We start from the raw sequence: 12,033 nt of genomic DNA on the forward strand, positions 1-12,033 counted from the left end.
CTTTGCTGACCAGTGGCAATGAGCAGTAATCATCACTTAGTCTGAATAAAATCCCATTCCCAAGGCTTTGTAACTTGCTAAAATCATGGTAAGGTGTGAAATCAAATGGAAGGATTTTCAGACGGCTGAGGAACACAGTTCCCAATGATACTCACTGAGTTCTATAAGACAGAATATGAGCTACAGCTGGTTAGATTGTAGATAAGGGGGGCACTTTCTCCCCTTAAAACCTGGAACACTGGTTCAGGGTTAAGGTGAAGCTAAGCCCAATGAACTATAAAACTTTTATTCTTCCTGATCTAGCTACATTACTTTTCAGAGATAAATTAATGGCCGCCAGTTCCTCCTATGGAAAAAAAGTACTTCACTTAAGGATTGCAGTGGAAGGATAAATCTGCCCACTGTGTATTACTCTACAGTGGTACTTCTGGATGCATCCAGAAGCGAATGCAAGCTGCCTATGAGCGTGCACAGGTCACGATTTGCCGCACATGCGTGTGACATCATTTTGACTGTCTGCGCATGCACGAGTGGCGAAACCCGGAAGTAATGCGCTCCGTTACTTCCGGGTCACCGCAGCGAAATATACCGAAAATACTTATCCCAAAGCTACTTCAACCTGAGGTATGACTGTAAAATGATCAGCTGTTCCCTGATAAAGATCCCTCTGGAAATCATATATACCTGGCTGGACATGTTGCAAATATAATAGCAGTACATGGCCCCCTTGATATTGAGGGACGATTTCCAATCATCGTGGGAAAGGGAGGTCACTAACGAGGTTCAATCCTGCGGATTGTCTCACCTTTACTTTGAGTCTATGACGTACAATCAAGCTAGAGCTGTGATCTCCCGGAGACTGAGTGACATTGCCAGACAAGAGGACATAGCCCAGGTAAAACCAGGGATGTTCCTAGGGGACCAGATTTATCGGACCATGCCAGCCCCCTACCTTGCAGAAATCCACTATGTGGAATACCGCAGACTTCTTACAGCAGCTAGATTAAATGTCCTTGACTCTGCGATATTGTGGGGAAGGTACAGGGGAGTACCATACGCCCAGAGAACCTGTCATTGTGCCATGGGTGTGGTTGAGTCCACCGAACACATTCTCTTGACTTGCCCTTATGCAGAGCTTAGACAAAATTTTATAGACCCACTCCTATGTCAATCTAGCTTCCTACCCGGAGAAAACCAGGTTTTACACTTGCTGAATAACGTCACTAGAGCTATACCTTCCTTGGTGGCCAAATTTCTTTTTTTAGCTTTTAAGCGTCGCAAGACTATAATTGACTGTATTGATATGGGGCTATCTGTTTAGCCCATTTTAGTGTTGGCTAAGTTCTAAAATCTTCCTGGAGTTTTTAACTGTGTATTGACAAATGTACTTTTTCCTGACTGACGGTCGAATAAAAAGGTTGATTTGATTTGATTTGAATAGCAATACATGGTTTTTAAAAGTTTCCTTAACTTTTCAAAGCATTGCACAAATGCAGTCACGAAAATACCCTGTAAGAAAGCCTTGTGCTGTTGTGCCCATATTAACAATAGCTAGTTGTGACTTGGGGGTGTTAGGGGAGAGTTAGTACCTCTGGTGGGGGACACATCGTGCTTCTTCTGGGGTAGTTAGTCCACCTTGGGTCTGCACCTTGCAGTCAGATCTCACCTGTGGCTCCTAGAAGCTGTCGGTGTGCAACAGTGGCCACAACACGGGAGCAGATTCAACTGGTTGGCTAAACCAGGTAAGGGTAGCCAATGGGTCTCAATGGATAGTGTCTTGTTTGTATTCCTCCTTGCAGGCCAAGAGGTCTTGTCATCTGAACAGCCCAGGACCCCCATAGACACTGCCCAGGCTTGCACCCTAGAGATAGCACTTCAGTGCTGCCAACACAGAGGTTTGACTTCACCCCCGGAGGCGCACTCCATTGTCTTTCGAGACAGACGGATGCCAACAACATGTGGTGGCTTGGCTAAGGCCACCAGAGAATTGATGTGAACTTCTCAACTCGCAAATGGAACCACTGCAAACGTTCCTGGACTACAGATGGCAAAACGGTGGGTTGCAGTAGAGAAATGGGTCTTGGTAGACTTAAGCCCAGGCTGATAGCAATGCTTAGCAGGAGCGAAAGCAGAAGAAATTGTGGGGAAGTCACATGTCAAGAGTTCTACTACCATGAGATATAGTGAAGATGTGGCTCACACCAAGCAGAGGCAAGAAGCTTGCCCTCCACCTTTGGAATGCATTTGCTATTGTGGCCACAATAATAATTTCGTTCTCCAATTCATATGGAGGGTTTGGGATTAATAATTTTGGAGGAAAGGTAAACAGCTGTATATTGCAGCTAGATGGCGCAGTTGACTTGTTTTCCCCTCTCTGGACACCTGTCATGGCATATTCACTGAATACACAAGTAAAAGGGCATTGCTTACCTGCCATTGAAGTCAGTGTCCAAACTCACAATCACTGTAGCAAGTTGGGTCTGCCCTTGAAATAATCTATACAGTCGTCCTTTGGTTTTCAAACAGATTAGTTCTCGAAGGCTTTGGCACCCGAATGCCACAAACCCGGAAGTGATTGTTCCTGTTTTTGAACGGTTTTTGGAAGCCAAACGTCTGACGCAGCTTCCGATTGGTTGCAGGAGCTTCCTGCAGCCAATCAGAACTGCGCTTTGGTTTCTGAACGTTTTGGAAGTCTAACAGACTTACAGAACGGTTTCCAAGGTACAACTGTATATCCATATGGAGATGGGGAGAACCAGATGTCAAATCCTACTCAACCTTTATCACTGCCAATAAAAACAGCCACGTGCAAGAGTAAATTTTAATAGCTTTTTTATTTTCCACAGTTTGGCATGATAGCCATTCCCTTAATTCATCAAGGATGTAGTCAGTGGAGTTTGGACAACTAGAAACATTAATTCTCGTAGCCAGGGCCAGCCAACCCATGAAATAACTGCCTCAGGTGGCAGGATCCACAGAGGCAGCAGATCCCAATGTAGATCCCCTTGTTTCTGATGTCAGTCTTCACTCACTCCTTCGGGGGAGAGCGGGGCACCATTTTGTGGTACTCCTCAAACGCCAAAATGTCTTGGGTCAGCCCTGCTCATAGCTAAATTACTTGCACCATATTCCCTATTATCCTAAAGGCTGTATGCAGATAACACTCCTTTATTCATCCTCATGGGGAGGGGGGGGGGGGACATTGACATTGGTTGCTGCTATTCCTACTTTACAACAAGAAGCTGAGTGAATGAGCCAGCTTTTCGAAAGCAACTTCTGGTGCCATTTACCAGAACCATACCTTGTTATGCCAGAGATTTCCAAACTTCCTTTCTATGAATATTATTTCCATTTTTCCTGCAAAGGAACATTTATGGAGGATTCTGGAGTATATTCTAGGGCAGGGGTCAAATACTATCCTGTGGGGATTTTATTTTATTTTATTTTATTTATTTTGTTTGTTTCTGTACCGCTTTACATTTTTAAGAGAAATCTCAAAGCGGTTTACAGAATATTAAAACATCAATAAAACAATCTGAAGGAAGTCAAATACAGAGTTTACAGTCAAAGCAAAGGTTTATTTGCAGCAGGAAATTTGCACGGGGGCCCAGGGTGAATTTAGAGGCCACGACGTCTTCAAAATAAGTGGCCAATTTAAAGCACACTTTTTAAAGCATGGGAAATGTAATGTACAGTTTGACCCTCACAAGCTAAGGAATCATTTCATTTCTCCAAATACTGTTTGAAAAACAGTATAAAAATACTATATTGCCATAGAAAAAGAACTATATTAAAGCACCACAACATAACAATATAACATAAAAACACTATAGTCTGCATTGCAGGGGGTTGGACTAGATGGGTTCCTTCCACTCTACTCTGCTATGATTCTGTGAGAGAGAAGAACCTGGGGAAAATACCGTATTTTTAGCTCTATAAGACGCACCTTGTTTTTGGAGGAGGAAAACAAGAAAAAAAATATTCTGAATCTCAGAAGCCAGCACAACAAGAGGGATTACTGCACAGTGAAAGCAGCAATCCCTCTTGCTGTTCTGGCTTCTGGGATAGCTGCACAGCCTGCATTCACTCCATAAGACACACACACATTTCCCCTTACTTTTTAGGAGGGGAAAAGTGAGTCTTATAGAGAAAAAATATGGTATATAAAACCAATGCTAATTGCGCCAACATCTGATTTCATGGAAGAAAAACCAGAGACAGGGCGTTGGTTATGGCAGGGGTCAGCAAACTTTTTCAGCAGGGGGCCGGTCCACTGTCCCTCAGACCTTGTGGGGTGCCAGAGTATATTTTGGGGAGAAAAAATGAATGAATTCCTATGCCCCACAAATAACCCAGAGAGGCATTTTAAATAAAAGCACACATTCTACTCATGTAAAAACACCAGGCAGGCACCACAAATAACCCAGAGATGCATTTTAAATAAAAGGACACATTCTACTCATGTGAAAACACACTGATTCCCAGACCGTCCACGGGCTGGATTGAGAAGGCGATTGGGCCGGATCCGGCCCCCGGGCCTTAGTTTGCCTACCCCTGTTCCAGGGCATCCTATCAGTTTGGTTGCTGTACACAAATTTTGGGTGTGCCCTAGATGCTCCTCTGCACCTTTACCCTACAAGACAAAACAGGTAATGGCAATCTCTTGGGTAGCACTTTTTTGTGCCATTCACAGCCTTCTGGGGGGCCAAATTAAATGTTTGGATTCTGTAAATTTCCTCCACGTTCTTCCGTCTATCGTACAATGCTTTTTTAGTGTCTTTAGAAACCCAGTGGTTCCACTGAGAAGAATTTCTCAGTGATGGCCAAACTATGTTAAAATTTCTCAAGCATTTCTTTAAAAGTATACTTAACATGTCACTTTTATTTTGAACACAGCCCTGTGTCAGTTTAACCCACAATGTGTTCTCAGATTGGGATTCCATGCCAGTTGTTTTCTGCTTAAAATAATCTCATCCGTCTGATATTTATTCCTAAAGGTGTTTGCAGTAACAGCAACTTCAAGGGCAAATACTATCCTGTGGGGATTTTATTTTATTTTATTTATTTTGTTTGTTTCTGTACCGCTTTACATTTTTAAGAGAAATCTCAAAGCGGTTTACAGAATATTAAAACATCAATAAAACAATCTGAAGGAAGTCAAATACAGAGTTTACAGTCAAAGCAAAGGTTTATTTGCAGCAGGAAATTTGCACGGGGGCCCAGGGTGAATTTAGAGGCCACGACGTCTTCAAAATAAGTGGCCAATTTAAAGCACACTTTTTAAAGCATGGGAAATGTAATGTACAGTTTGACCCTCACAAGCTAAGGAATCATTTCATTTCTCCAAATACTGTTTGAAAAACACTATAAAAATACTATATTGCCATAGAAAAAGAACTATATTAAAGCACCACAACATAACAATATAACATAAAAACACTATAGTCTGCATTGCAGGGGGTTGGACTAGATGGGTTCCTTCCAACTCTACTCTGCTATGATTCTGTGAGAGAGAAGAACCTGGGGAAAATACCGTATTTTTAGCTCTATAAGACGCACCAGACCATAAGACGCACCTAGTTTTTGGAGGAGGAAAACAAGAAAAAAAATATTCTGAATCTCAGAAGGCAGAACAACAAGAGGGATCACTGCGCAGTGAAAGCAGCAATCCCTCTTGCTGTTCTGGCTTCTGGGATAGCTGCACAGCCTGCATTCACTCCATAAGACGCACACACATTTCCCCTTACTTTTTAGGAGGGGAAAAGTGAGTCTTATAGAGCAAAAAATACGGTATATAAAACCAATGCTAATTGCGCCAACATCTGATTTCATGGAAGAAAAACCAGAGACAGGGTGTTGGTTATGGCAGGGGTCAGCAAACTTTTTCAGCAGGGGGCTGGTCCACTGTCCCTCAGACCTTGTGGGGGGCCAGAGTATATTTTGGGGAGAAAAAATGAATGAATTCCTATGCCCCACAAATAACCCAGAGATGCATTTTAAATAAAAGCACACATTCTACTCAAGTAAAAAGAAGCTGATTTCCGGACCAACCACAGACCAGAATTAGAAGGCGATTGGGCCAGATCTGCCCCCCCCCCCGGGCCTTAGTTTGCCTACCCATGGCTTATGCAAAGGAGCATTCTGCTCAATGTAGGCTTAACATTTGCATTATTACCTAAATTAAAACAACAGCTGCTATTTTTAAACCCATGAGGGTAGACGTTCCTTAGCCTACAGCAATAGAAAGAAAGAATGGCTCTGTGATTTGCAATTCTGTATCCCAGAAGCCCTTTCCTATTCCACATTCGCAGTCTTCATTTTCATATATATATATATATATATATATTGGTTTTCATTATAAAGGTAAAGGGACCCCTGACCATTAGGTCCAGTCATGACCGGCTCTGGGGTTGCGGCACTCATCTCACTTTACTGGCCGAGGGAACTGGCGTACAGCTTCCGGGTCATGTGGCCAGCATGACTAAGCCGCTTCTGGTGAACCAGAGCAGCGCACGGAAATGCCGTTCCTGCCAGAGCGGTACCTATTTATCTACTGTTTCTTGCACTTGCTTACCTATTTATATACTATTTATATTTATCTATGAATAGGTATCTACGGTACCTATTTATCTACTTGCACTTGCTTACCTATTTATCTACTATTTATATTTATCTATAAATAGGTATCTACGGTACCTATTTATCTACTTGCACGTGCTTTTGAACTGCTAGGTTGGCAGAAGCAGGGACCGAGCAATGGGAGCTCACCCTGTTGCGGGGATTTGAACCAACAACTTTCTGATCGGCAAGTCCTAGGCTCTGTGGTTTAACCCACAGCACCACCTACGCGCACGCGCACACACACACACACACACACACACATATATATATATATATATATATATATATATATATATATATAAAATTTTTATTGGTTTTCATTATAACAAACATCATAATAAACATTAATAAATAAAAAATTGAACAACTATATCATTTTGCATAATGTTTGCACATTCAATACAGTACCGAACTATGGGTTTTCTCCAATCCTCTGACTTCCCTCTACCCCCTCCATTATTTCATTGTTAAATCGTGCATGTCCAAATCGTATTTCCATCCATTCATATCTATTTTTATCTATTATGATAGCATTGCAAGTGTTTTTTAGAATCCTGCTGTTGTATTTACTTGTATACCATGCTTTGTCATATATGCAATAAAAGTTCCCCATTCATTTTTAAATTTGTTACCAATCATGATTTCTAAGTCTACCAGTTAGTTTGGCCATCTCTGCATATTCCATTAACTTAATTTGCAAAAAAAAAAAATTTAAAAAAATGTGGGAATTTCCCCCTCTTTCCAGCATTGGGCTATCAATATTTGTGCGGCTGTAGTCACATACATGAAAAGGTTTTTATTTATTTATTTGTATTTCTCTTCCTATAATTCCTAATAGGAAGGCTTCTGATTTTTTTATAGAAGGCTATTTTAAACATTTTCTTCAGTTCATTATATATCATTTCCCCCCAAAAAATTATACCTTAACACTGCCACCACATATGATAAAATGTACTTTCTACTTCTTTACATTTCCAACATTTCTTATCTTCTGATTTATACATTTGCGATAACTTGACTGGTGTTAAGTACCACCGATACATCATTTTCAGTCTTCATTTTCTTCCGCCCGTACAGTGAAGGAACTCTCATGCCGGCACCCAAATTTTGGCAACTAGTCGTGCAGAACTCTTGCGTGCCAAAAGGGTGCACAGGAACACCTCAGGCAGCCTAGTTCCTTGTGTGACGTATGCACCTTGCTTCCTTCAAGTGTATCTCTTGGAAGCTACAGTCCTTACCTGGAAGGAGGTATGTGACTGAAACCAATGGCACATAATTAGCAGATCAATCATTGCTAGGTTCAAGGCCGTGAAAGCCAGCCTTTGCTTCTCATAGGCTTACCAGCTCTTCAATCACCTCTGTAGCTATGTCTTTAATAGCAATTTGATGTGCAGATCATAGAGTTGGAAGGGACCCCAAGGACTATCCAGTCCAACCCTCTGCAATGGAGGAATCTCAACTGAAGCATCCATGACAGGTGGCCATCCAACCTCTGCTTAAAAACCTCCAAGGAAGGACAGCCCACCACCTCCCGAGGGAGACCCTTCCACCATCAAACAACCCTTACTGTCAGAAAGTTTTTCCTGATGTTGAGTCAGAATCTCCTTTCTGGTAACTTGAAGACATTGGTTCGAGTCCTACCCTGCAGAGCAGGAGAAAACAAACTGGCTCTGTCTTCCATGTGACAGCCTTTGAGTTATTCACATGTGGTTACGTGTATACAGTGGTACCTCGGGTTACAGACGCTTCAGATTACATACACTTCAGGTTACATACGCTTCAGGTTACAGACTCCGCTAACCCAGAAATAGTACCTCGGGTTAAGAACTTGCTTCAGGATGAGAATAGAAATCGTGCTCCAGCAGCGCGGCGGCAGCAGGAGGCCCCATTAGCTAAAGTGGTGCTTCAGGTTAAGAACAGTTGCAGGTTAAGAACGGACCTCCGGAACGAATTAAGTACTTAACCCGAGGTACCACTGTACAGTGGTACCTCGGGTTACAGACACTTCAGGTTACAGATGCTTCAGGTTGCATACACTTCAGGTTACATACGCTTCAGGTTACAGACTCCACTAACCCAGAAATAGTACCTTGGGTTAAGAACTTTGCTTCATGATGAGAATAGAAATCGTGCTCCGGCAGTGCGGTGGCAGCAGGAGGCCCCATTAGCTAAACTGGTACCTCAGGTTAAGAACAGTTGCAGGTTAAGAACGGACCTCCGGAACGAATTAAGTTCTTAACCCAAGGTACCACTGTACTATGATTTTCCTCCCCTCGAGTTGCTGATAACAGTCACAAGTCCAGGCTGGTGTTTTGTTTTGGTCACCTGACGACCCTACTTGCTGCTGGTAGAAATAACACACTCCAAAGGCACTTCTTGTCCCAGGGTCTCCTCATGTAAACAATGAGACTTCTGACAGTGCTCTCCAATGCTACACCTGTCTGCTCAGGTGTCCCCTTGGGTGGAAAGGAGATCGTGGGGAGCTTTTATTTCCATAGAGCACTGCCAAGAATAGTGGTGTTTCCAGTTCCTGAGCTCAATCCGCCCAGCAGGAAGAGAGCTGTCGATTTTGTGACTTCCAGAGGGGGGAAAGTACCGAAAACACACAAAAGCACGGTCACAAGAACCTTGCTCGGATTGCTACAGAAATAGCCATTGTGTAGTAAAGCCATCACGTGGGCTGCTGGAGGTTTGTTTGCCCTCCCCCACCCCCCACCCCATCCTGCAGGAGCAATGAAGTTTGGCAGGTTTCCTAGCTTGCAGGTAAAGGGTTACAGAGTCTAGGAAGTATTAAATGCAAACTTTAAAGGCTTTTATTTTCATCTTCCGTCACATGACTCCTGGGTGCCCAATGACACTCGCGACAGTGTCTCCCATTAGGAGGTCATGCAAACTCCCGCCTGCTAAAGGAGGCATTTGTTACATACTTAGCATTCAAATGCAGAAGCCGGGCTTAAGCTATGGGAGATCCTAATCAGCAGCCAGCTTCGTTTCCCCAACAGCGCAGAAGCTGCAGGTAAGAGAAGCTCTTCTCCCTTTCAAAACTTTTGCCACTTTCCCTGCGAGGCTTTTGAAACTGAGACACCTGGCATAATGTTCTGTGTCGTAGCAGAAGGACTGTGATGCTACCTTCGGATAGAAACCTATTAAGAGTTTCACCTGTTGCTGCAAGAAGCACTGTTGGGTTCTCCTTTAAAACGAGCAAGTACATTCCTCTAGCCATCAGTGGCTCCAGACTTCCGAAAACTTCTCATTTGCGCATTTCTTCAACAGATGGGTTGAGGTTGAATGGTGCTGCGGCAGGTGTTTATCGTGGGAACAGGGCTACTCGTGCATGAAAGGCTTTTTGAAGCACCCACACAATGCTGAAAGCATCAGGTGCCAGCCTATATTTCCTCTCCCCAATTCCCTGGCAATTTAATCCAGATTTACCCTTGGGGTGGGATCTCGTAAAGTGGGGAGACCGTCTGTTGTCAGAGACCTCTTTGTGATACTACCGGTTTGCAAATTAAGCCCCAGATCTGGAGCTGAATATCAGGTTAATAGACTCCTGACTTTAAATTGTAACATGCATGGGGATGGGTAGCAATTGGTGGAAACTGCTTTGGGGGGGGGGATAATATATATTTGGCACATGTCTCTCAAAAGTTTGTGATATGTTTTGTGTGAAAAGTGGCTTCGCCTATTGATTTCAAATTCCATTAAATTCAAAAGAATTCTTACAATTGGAAAAAAAGTGAATGCATTAAATGCACATTTGCAAACTTGTGTGTGATAACAGATACACACTCTCTGATGAGTGAATGTTTGGCAGGGAACATGGACAAAAACATCTCGCATAAGAAGCTGGTGGCTGGGGTGTAAATGGAATTGGAAGGAAGAAAAGCGTATAATGATAGAGTCTGAAAAAATAGCATGCTTCTGATTCTAAATCAGGTGGATGTACAAATGTGAACTTAGGCAATGATTGTCTTGAGTTGCTGCTGTCAAGTTCTACATGTCCGATGAAAGAAGGACAATGGCGGGAGATTCTCCCACCTCCTCCACCGGTGCTTTCCATTTGATGTAACTTGGTGTCTTTTGGGAGATTGTTTTTGTTACAACCACTTTGGGAATGGAAAAAATGACACCTAACAGCACACAACCCATAGCCAAGATCTGCTGGGATGATCAAGCCTGGAACAGAGAGAGATTGCGGGCTGAGCTCAGCTGAGGCCACATTGGCAGAACTCCCTCAACCCAGCTGAACCAGGTCTATCCTGCCTCAGCCAGCTTAAGCCACTGAAACTTACACTGGAGTAAGTCCCCCAAAAGTGTGGTTTGGGGTATAGCAGGGGCAGGATGGGCAAGGAGAGACTTACAACTACAGTCATACCTTGGTTTTTGAACAGCTTAGTTCTTGAACGTTTTGGCTCCTGAACGCCACAAACCTGGAAGTGACTGTTCCGGTTTTCGAACTATTTTTGGAAGCCGAACGTCCAATGGGGCTTCCGCGGCTTCCGATTGGCTGCGGGAGCTTGCTGCAGCCAGTCGGAAGCCGCGCTTCGGTTTCCGAACATTTTGGAAGTCAAACGGATTTCCGGAACGGATTCCGTTCGACTTCCAAGGTACGACTTTATTCCAAACCTCTTTTAGCTCAGTCATGTGACACGGCAACCAAGAGTAGACTTCGGTAATCTTTTGTGATATGGCGCCCTGTGTGAGGCCAAAATTTGGCGCCCCAAAATGGATCTTCTCAATTATGGATCTTCTCAATTTGGTACCCTCTTGGCTCAGTGCAATTTAGGGGCGAATCACCCACAACGCCTGTCATAAATCAGACACGACTGGTAAATTAGTCGAACTTAACTGGCAAACAGAGTGCTGTAAGTCAAGTTCTATTGTAACGGCTTGTTTTCTTTCTGCCAGACTTGGGCCACCTCAGCCGTCAGTTGTCTCAATCCTGAATAGAGTTTATGGTAGCATAAATTCCACTGGCTTCCTATACAGTACTTAGGATTGCTCTGAAACACACTTATTATGGCATAAGCTTTCACGAACTAACATTGTCCTTTAGACATAAGCTGCGCCTCCCCGCTCTCCCCCTAGCTTGTGGGGCTGCCCAATGTCTTCCCGAAGCGCGGGGCGCTCTGCTTTCAGTGCGCCCCGCGCTCCGGGAAGCAGGCTGCTATCCGCAGCCTAGAGAGCCCTGTGGGACCTCCCGCGGGGCTCCCTCGCTGCGGATATCTGCCCGGCGGCGAGGCGCTCTGCTTCAGGGCACCGACCCCTCTCACTCTCCAAGCTTCAGCGAAAGCCTGCATTCACCCCATAGGATGCACCCAGATTTCCCCTTCATTTTTGGAGGGGAAAAAGTGTGTCCTATAGGGCGAAAAATACGGTAATAAAAGTATTAGCATTTAAGATGTTGCCAGA

General features: G+C 43.8%; 1 protein-coding gene across 1 annotated transcript in view; it reads left to right on the top strand.

Moving 5' to 3' along the window:
- Positions 1-9,443: 9,443 nt before the first annotated feature.
- Positions 9,444-12,033, top strand: part of PGCKA1 (PDCD10 and GCKIII kinases associated 1) — a 60,389-nt gene continuing 57,799 nt past the window's right edge. The window contains exon 1 of the mRNA XM_081207911.1: positions 9,444-9,637. The gene's annotated coding sequence lies outside the window, so the exon portion shown is untranslated. The remainder of the gene's footprint in view (positions 9,638-12,033) is intronic.

This window comes from Podarcis bocagei, assembly GCF_964188305.1.
Source record: "Podarcis bocagei genome assembly, chromosome: 9".
NCBI lineage: Eukaryota > Metazoa > Chordata > Lepidosauria > Squamata > Lacertidae > Podarcis > Podarcis bocagei.